Consider the following 8801-nt stretch of genomic DNA (forward strand, 5'->3'; position numbering starts at 1 on the left):
CCAGCGAGAAGCTTTATGGTAGGAAGATAGAAATAGGATAGAAGTTTTTGATCCCGCGAAGGGCGTGAAGGAGCCAACCTTTGAGATGTCAATAATGAGTCAGTAATCAATTATTATTAATATTTGGGAGCCGCAGCCACGCTCCGATCAACGGACATTACTGAAAGGCTATATTTCACCCAGAGATCCCATTTAACACTGCACTGGTCAGAGGATGATATAGCTCAGCTGGGAGAATGAATAGAGACTAAAGAATTAGAGAATGCTAGATATCAGCATTGGAAAAGAAAGAGAGATGCCTGGCCAAAGGCCAGGCCTCAGGTGAAGATAGAGAGAAGAGAGAAAGGTGGAGATAGCAAACCTGTAGCTAGTCCAAGAAGAAGAAGAAGAAGAAAGAGAAGAGGAAGAAAGAGAGAGAGACTAGGCCAAAAGCCAGGCCTCAGGTGAGTGCCATGAGCAGAATGGCCATGTGCCCATTCACAAACCTTGTCTCTTTATAATACCTATGGGCTGGACTGCTACACTTAGCAATCTCAGCAAATCCTGGAATCCACAGCCTACAATTCCCCACTGTTCCCAAAAATTCCCATACCTGCCACTTGGTTCTGGGCACGGGAATATTGAGGATGGTCTGGATCCAAGCACAGGAGAGTTTCCTCACACCCCCTTCCAGCTCGTAGCTCAGATAGGTGACAGAGGTAGTGCAGAGCTGTGCTTTCTTAGCTGAGACCCTATAACCCAGGGTGCTCAGCAATTCCAACAAATGGAGAGTAGCAGTCTTACAAGTCTCGGCACTTGGGGTGGCCAAAAGCAAATCATCCACATATTGGAGCAAGGTGACATCAGAATTTCTTTCTCTGAATGCCAATAAATCCCTCCCCCGGGCCTCCCCAAAAAGGCTTGGAGAATTTTTGAACCCTTGGAGAATTTGAGACCAAGTGATATGACCCCCATTTCCCTCCCTGGGGTCCTCAAAAGCAAAGATTGGCTGACTAATGGGGGCCAAGGGGATGGAGAAGAAACTCAATTTTGAGATCCAAGACAGTATAAACTGTATGCTCTGGTGGAAGCTGGCTTAATAGGGTATAAGGGTTTGGTACTGTAGGAATGGATAGTTTCAATCCTCTTATTAACTTCCCTGAGATCTTGAACAGGGCAATAGTCCAGGGTGCCAGGTTTTTGCACAGGTAATAGAGGGGTATTCCAAGGGGACTGGCAAGGAACCAGGATTCCAGCCTCAAAAAGTCTCTGTATATGAATGCTAATTCCTTCTCTGGCCTGCTTGCTGATGTTGTATTGTCTTACCCGGACAGGTGTGGCAGAGCTGAGAAGCTGCACCACCATTGGTGGTTGGTGAGCGGCCAGGCCAGGGGGATTAGACTCTGCCCAGACCCCAGGAACTCTGGCCTGAAACTCCTGCAGTAATGAGGATAGTTCTGGTTGGCTGGCCTGTGCGGTCAATAGGTATTCTTCTGGGAGTGGGCAGGACAGGAGGAGGGTCTGAGGTGTGTCTGCAAAGTAGAGTTTAGTCCCCCCTCCCTTGAACAAAATGGTAGCTTTCAGTTTGTGCAGTAAGTCCCTACCAAGAAGGGGGTAGAGGCAATCGGGCATGACCAAGAAGGAGTGCATCACTGTCCCTGTCCCAAGATCGACTGTGTGTGATGTAGTCCAGGGGTAGGATTCAATGTGTCCATTAGCACCTTGAATGAAGGCATTCTGGGAAGAATATGGACCGGGATCAGTGCGCAAAGCAGAATAGGTGGCCCCTGTGTCGATCAGGAAGTCCACCATCTTGTCCCCCACTTTTAACTTAACCATGGGCTCTTGGGGGCTGGCTGAGCCCTGGCCCCATCAACCTAGTAGCTGAGGGACAACCTCCCTGACTGTTGCTCTTCTTGGGCACTCATTTTTCCAGTGGCCCTTTTCCTTACAATAAGCACATTGATCTCTTTGCAATCAGGGCATTCGTTTCTCAACATCACCTCTCCCCCTACTTCTGTCATCCCCACTGCTTCTCCTCCTCCCATCCCATACCTTATTAGGCTGGCAGGTTCTCTCATCAGCTAATGCTGCTAGAACTGCCCTAGCTGCCTTTTTTGTATTTCGGTTATCAGTCCCATCCCTAGTATTGAACACATTTTGAGCTACTTCCAGGAGCTCAGATAACAGTTTCCCCTCAAATCCCTCCAGTTTCTATAATTGTCTGCATATATTGGGGGCTGACTGGGCCAAAAAAGCTACATTTACTGCCCTGCGATCTTCAGGAGCCTTGGGGTCCACTGTAGGTAGACCACTATATAAACCATTATAGGTTTTATAGGCTTCCATGAGGCATTCAAGGAATGCTGAGGGTGACTCATCTAGACCCTGGGTTACCTCACTTACCTTAGAGAGATTGGTTGGCCTCCTGGCTGCAGCCCAGAGTCCCCTTAGTAGAGTCTGGCAATACCGATTGAGAGCCTCCTTACCTTGATCAGAATCAAAATCCCAGTCTGGCCTACTGGACAGAAAGATAGTCTCTATGTGGTACTGGTCGGTAGTCAGTTGGTCATTCCGCCCCAGGATAGTTTTAACAGCCTCCTGCTTGATCCAATCCCATTCCTCAAAGGTGAACAGAACCTGTAACAAATGCTGACAATCATCCCAAGTGGGATTATGGGTAAAGAAAACTGTTTCAAGTAAAGAAATCAGCCCTTGGGGTTTATCAGAGAAGGAAGGATTCTGATTCTTCCAGTTATAGAGGTCTGTGGAAGAAAAAGGGGCATAAACCAGGAAAGGCTATGGATCTTCCCCTATCCCAGGTCCCGCCTGACATAAAGGCAGCTGAGATTTAGCAACAATCTTTACTCCAGCCTGTCCTGAATTTTGAGTATAATGATAGGGGGTACCCAGTTGTGTATGGGGTAGACTGGTCATGGGTGTGGGCTCTGGAGGAAGACTGGGGTAGAGAGAGCCTGAAGGGGGTGCCAGGGACAGAGATGATGAAGGGGATGGGGGTAGGCATTGTGGTAATAAGGATTCCCTATTGACATAGGGAGGTGGCTCCTCAGGGTCCCCTTGGAGAACAGGGGGAGGAGTGTTCTTTCCCCCTCTGGGAGGCTTACTCTTCCCTTCTCAGGAGAGTGAATTAGTTAGCAAAGCAGCCTCTGTCTTAGCAGAGTAATTTTGTTCTGAAAGGCAAGCCTTCAATTTCTTTGTAGTGTCAGTAAGTAAATTTATCCAAACATCAATATATGGAATCTGATCAGAGTGTCCTGATTTCCCAGATATTACTCTCCAGACCACATAGGACACAGAAAGGTCTGTAGTCCCCTCTGGGGGCCATCCGACCCCCAGAGTAGGCCACTCCAATTCACATAAAGTGCGGAAGGTACCAGGGGAAACCTGAATTCCATAATCAGCAGCTGCCTTTTTAAAAAGCTGGAAATTCTTAAGGACACATGATAATGTATTTCCCAAATTTGATGATGAGGACTGACCCATTATGGAAAAATGCACAAAAACAAAACAAAGACAACAGAAATCCACAGGACACACACTTAATCACACATTCATACACGCAAGCCCTAAGGTTTTCCTGCAGTTCCAGAAGACCTGACTGTGGGATTTAAGCTGCGTCCAGCAACACAACAGCCTCTTCTGGATCCAAATACCCAGAACAGAACAGAACAGAACAGAACAGAACAGAACAGAACAGAACAGAACTGCAAAACAGTACACCAGGCCAAAAACCAGACTTTAGGGCCCAAACAGAACTTCAAGACCAAACCTTCAAGCAAACAGACTCCTAGAGTAAAACAGGCCCTGGGGCAAAATAAAGCAGGACTCTAGGGAACCAGAGCTAACTTACCAGAACAGAACAGAATAGAATAGATGGTTCCAAAATCAGCCTAAATTTTGTTAGAAATCTCAAATATCAGAACCAGGGGCGGACTCCAGAGAGGACACCATTCACTTCCTTGGATTTCTGACCCAATCCCTCTCAGGAGTTGGGAACTGCATACTCTCCAAGTCTACATTCAGAAACACCCCCGAAAGGGGCTAAAGGTTTGAGTCTCCTTCATAGGCTCCAATTTATCAAAAGCTGCCCAAATATAATTTGGGTTACAACCCCAGCCATTTAGCCATATGCTGCGGACCTAGAGAACTCTCCCCCACAAGCACACACACACACACACACACACACACACACACACACACACACATATACACTTACAGCAGCCCTCTCCGAAGTCCCTACCTCCCAGTCCTGAGGCTTGAGATCTGGCTGGGGGTCCTTCAACTGAAGTGGTGCACTTCACAAGTGAGTTCAAACACCTAGAATTTCAATTATTGGAACCGCAATTTATTAATAAAAGAACAAATAAAGAATCTACCAGCTGGGACAGCCTTCCCTAGAGGAAGACTACATCGATCTAACAATTAGGAACAGTTTATATGGGTTACAAGATACAAAGGTATTTCTTTTCACATACAGGTTCTTATCTGACAATAAAACAAACTTTAACACAAGAATTATGAGGTCAGAGATGAGGAGACAATCCTTATATTTACTGAGGTTGTTATCTAGGAGTGTTATTTTCACATGCATTCAGTCACTTAGCCCTAACTGGCCATATGTTATTTCACTGACCTTTTGATATTCCTGAAATTCCTCTTTGTCTCCTGCCCCTTTCTAATTCACATCCCCCAAGCTAAGTAGAGACTAGTTTTCTGTCTGCATAAACAGCTTGACTTCCTGGGGAAGGGAAGCCAGGTCTGTTCCCTAAAAATGCTGGCAGGGGTCTTTCTGCTTTATCTACTTTTAATTTTTCCATCTTTGGCCTTTTTGGTACTACTTCAAATTGATGAAATAAATTAAAAATAAATAAATAAATCTATGGATAAGGGGGAAAATTCATGACTAAACAAATGATAAGAGTAATAGAAGATAAAATAGATTTTTTATTGGATAGAATTTTGGTTTTGCACAAACAAATCTACTCTAATTTAAATTAGAAAGGAAATGGGTCAATGCAAAAATCTTTTGCAATAAATTTCACCAAAAAAGGTCAAATTTCCAAAATATGGTATATAACTGATTCTATTTTACGAGACTAAGAACCATTCTACAACTGGGATCAAAAAAATAAAAAGAGTAATTTTTCTTTTTTTTTTTATAACCCTTGCCTTTTGTCTTAGAATCATTACTGTGTATTGGTTCTAAGGCAGAAGAGCAGTAAGGGCTAGGCAATAGGGGTTAAGTGACTTGCCCAGGATCACACAGCTAAGAAGTGTCTGAGGCCAGATTTGAATCTAGGACCTCCCATCTCTAGGTCTGGCTCTCAATCCACTGAGCTACCCAGCTGCCCCCAAGAGTTAATTTTTCTAAAGGAAGAAACGAAAGAACGAAAATCAATAACCATATGAAATTTTTTTCCAAATTATTAATTAGGGAAATTCAAATTAAAGCAACTCTGAAGTTCCACTTTATATTCATCAGTTTGGCTCAATTGACAAAAAATTTTTAAATGGCAATTGTTGAAGGGGTTATGGGAAAACAAGTACACTAATACACTGGTGTTGAAGCTGTGAATCCATCTAACCATTTTAGATAGCAATTTGGAACTGTCATCATGTAATCTAGAAACCTCAAACTTGTAGCCTAGTAAGATCTGAGGAACTCCAAGTTTTAGGACTAGCTTGTAAGTTGGAGACCCCAAAGTTTGTTCTCTGTTCCTGTAAGAATCCACCACCAAGAAGATCTACACCTGGGCAGGGACCATCCTTTTAGTATTTATGGTAAGCAGCCCCTTCCCTTAGACCAGTGGTTCTCAACCTTTCTAATGCCGTGACCCCACAATACAGTTCCTCATGTTGCAGTGACCCCAAACCAAAAAATTATTTTGGTGGCTTCTTCAAAACTGTAATTTTGCCAAAGTTATGATTCGGAATGTAAATACCTGATATGCATTATGTATTCTCATTGCTACAAATTGAGAGGTTGAGAACCGCTGCATTAGACCCTAGCCTCTAGCTATGATCCTTTCCCCAAGCTTTATTGTATTCTGTCAGTAGTTTGAACACTCCCATTTTCTTTGTAGCTATAGTGATGTCAATCATCTTTCCCTGCCTCTGGATTTCCCCCAAATGGTATATAGGTCCTCCAAATTCTTTTGTTCTTTGGAGTTGTCAATCTAGGTGTGGTTGGCTCTCCTAGGGGTCACTGTCCAGAGCCTCCAGAGTTCAATCCTTGGACTCTGTGTGGTTGTCAGCGTGCAGCTCTGTGTGGAGGCCTACTATTACACTGAAACCTTTTCCTTGAATAAAGAGTGATTTTCTGACTTTTTAATAGTTCTGTGTTTTTTCCAAGTCAACAGAACTATAGGCACTTCTCAAATTGATATTCTCTTGCTTATAGTATGATCCTTGAATCTTTCAAGGGCATAGTTTTCTTTTTACCTAATCCTTTAATAGTTTGGTCTAAAGGTCACATATCCTGAGACAATTTCATATCCTGGGAACAGGGAGATTAGCAGACAAAAATTCACTCTCATCCTCTCCCATCCCATTTGGATTTTGTCCTCCCTCTCTGTTGATGGGTCTGAACTTTGATTTTATCTCATCCTAGTAGTCCACTAGAGGGCAACCAACATTAGCTGTTCAAGAAAATATACTTTACCTCCAGGGAATGCACATTATTTTAAATAATCTCTCCAAGGGAGAAAAATAAGTTGTGGCTTAATATCTAGAGACTGGTTTTCTTTGGTATCATAACAGGTTCAGAATACAAGGCTGAGCTTAAAGTATATGCAGTCATCGTTTTAATAGGAAATGTTTGATCTTCAGCATGGAATGAATGCATCCAGAAAGAAGTGACCAATTTTTGTAAACTTATGGTTATAGTAAAGGAAGAAGAAAAGCATTATAAGAAAGCTCTGAGACATAACCAGGAAATGTACTTTGAACAGAACCAGGAGGTAGACGAATTGGCACTAAAGGGAAAAACTATTTATTGTTTAGGATAGGGGATGGTTCATCTCTTGAAACATGGGGAACATTGTGAAGAACTAATCTTAGTTCATAGAGGAAATTGAAGAGAACAAAGACCAGTGATCACAAAAAGAAAAAAAAAACACCGGAAAATGAGAAGCTCAGACACTCAATTCAAGTTCATTCATTGGTTCTCAAGGACCTGGGGCCATTAGTTTTTCCAATATTGTTGAATAAAGAGGAGAATCCTCAGAGGTAATAATGATATCAAGAATATTGGGCATGAATAATTTAAATCATCTAGTTAAATTAAAAAATAAAAATAAAAAAGAATATTGGGCATGACCTTTCAATTGGGGAATGGCTGAACAAATTATGGTAAATGTTGGTGATAGAATACTATTGTGCTAAAAGGAATAATGAACTGGAGGAATTCCATGTGAACTGGAACAACCTCCAGGAATTCATGCAGAGTGAAAGGAGCAGAATCAAGAGAGCATTGTATACAGAGAATGATACACTGTGGTACAATCAAACGTAATGGACTTCTCTACTAGTAGCAATGCAATGACCCAGGACAATTCTAAGGGACTTATGAGAAAGAACTCCACCTCCAGAGAAAGAACTGTGGGAGCAGAAACACAGAAGAAAAACATTTGCTTGATCACAGATATGATTGGGGATGTAGGCTTTAAATGATCACTCTAGTGCAAATAATAATATGGAAATAGGTCTTGATCTTGATACATGTAAAATCCAGTGGAATTGCTTGTTGGGTATGGGAGGGGTGAGGGAGGAGAGGAGAAAAAGAACATGAAGCATGTAATCATGGAAAAATATTCTAAATTACTTAATTAAATATTTTTAAATTAAAATTTAATAAAATAAAAAAAAATTTTAAATAAAAAAGAGAATATTGGGCATGGGAATTGTTGGTAACATTTGTATTGAAGTGATAGTTTCTCTGCACTGCCTAACCAATACTTTCTGAAAAATACCACTTCTTTTTCTAAACCCTTACCTTCCATCTTGGAATTGATACTGTATATTGGTTCCAAGGCAGAAGAGTGTTAAGGCAATGGGGGCTAAGTGATTTGCCCAGGGTCACACAGCTGGAAAGTATCTGGGGCCAGATTTGAACCTAGGATCTCCTGTTTCTAGGCCTGGCTCTCAAGCCATGGAGCCACCTAGCCACCTAGCCACCCCCTGAAAAATGCCACTTTTAAGAAAGAAAAGTAACATTTTACATTTCCTTCATCCTGCCTTTTCTTTCTATTGTGCCCATCTTTCTTTTGCCATTAGCTGCCATGAGATTGGTAGAGACAAAAGGAAAGCAGTTTAAAGCCACATAACCAGCATTCTATTTATGGAAAACTCTTCTGGAAAATCTCAAGGTGCCACCTTGATACAAGGGATGAAACAGGGACCTATGGCAGGAAAAAGTGCTGAGAGAAATGATGACCAAAGAAAACCAAAGTTCCCTATAGATGGGAGAGAAAGTATCAAAAGCCGTTTCATTGTATCACAGAGAATTGGTTCATGGTGAGTCCTGCAACTTAATTAGTTAACTTTTATGGTATTTTGAGATATGCCCTGATATGCCAGTTACTCAGAACCAGTGTAGCATCTTTGGGAGACATTGCAGAACTTCTCAGCTGTCCTAGGTGACTTTATTGCCCTAAACTTAAGGCTAATTTAGACCTATCAGAACAAGATTAGTCAGAAAAGATACAGATGACTATGAGAGGGTATGACTTCACCTTGTCATTTATCTCTGATTCTTCCACAAGTTTTAAACAATTCCTAATTGGCTCAGTATCTGTGAATAC

The sequence above is a fragment of the Monodelphis domestica genome, chromosome 1 (assembly GCF_027887165.1).
Source record: "Monodelphis domestica isolate mMonDom1 chromosome 1, mMonDom1.pri, whole genome shotgun sequence".
Lineage (NCBI taxonomy): Eukaryota > Metazoa > Chordata > Mammalia > Didelphimorphia > Didelphidae > Monodelphis > Monodelphis domestica.